Source organism: Pteropus vampyrus, unplaced genomic scaffold (assembly GCF_000151845.1).
Source record: "Pteropus vampyrus isolate Shadow unplaced genomic scaffold, Pvam_2.0 Scaffold10434, whole genome shotgun sequence".
Lineage (NCBI taxonomy): Eukaryota > Metazoa > Chordata > Mammalia > Chiroptera > Pteropodidae > Pteropus > Pteropus vampyrus.
Genome location: NW_011899215.1, coordinates 1 through 553, shown reverse-complemented (window position 1 = coordinate 553; position 553 = coordinate 1).

The following is a 553-nucleotide window of genomic DNA, read 5'->3' as shown; positions in this document are numbered from 1 at the left end:
CCTCTCACCCCCGCCCCAGTCCGTGCCCGCGCAGACACGCTCACCCCCTAAATAAACTCTCTCTCTCCACTGTCTCCACCCTAGTCCCAAGTCTGGTCTTTATGGCCTCCCACCCCAGCCCGCCCCCGGGCACCCCACTGTCCACTCTGCTGTCAGCACCTCCGCCACTCCGCCCGTCCGTCCACAAGGTTCCAGGGGCTGCTCGTGGCTCTTTGAATAAAGGCTGAAGCCCTTGAAACATCTTCCCGTGGCTGCAGGGGAAGCCTGGCTTCCCTCGAGTCTGGCGAGGCCCGAGCCGCCTGCCCCTTCCCCCTACGTCCAGTCCTCTGGCTCTTGGACGCACCCTGCCTCTTCTGCCAGTGGTGCCACCGGGAGCCGATGCTCGCGTGTCTCAGGAGATTTGTCCCCTGCAGTGCTGCATACGGCCCCCCTCACTGTGGCCACCCACGAGTCACTTCCAAGCTGGGAGAGGTACGTTCACTCCAAAACATGGAGCAGAATTTTAGCATAGCCCTCACCATGCTGTACCTGGCTCCATAGTGAGTGAGTGGGT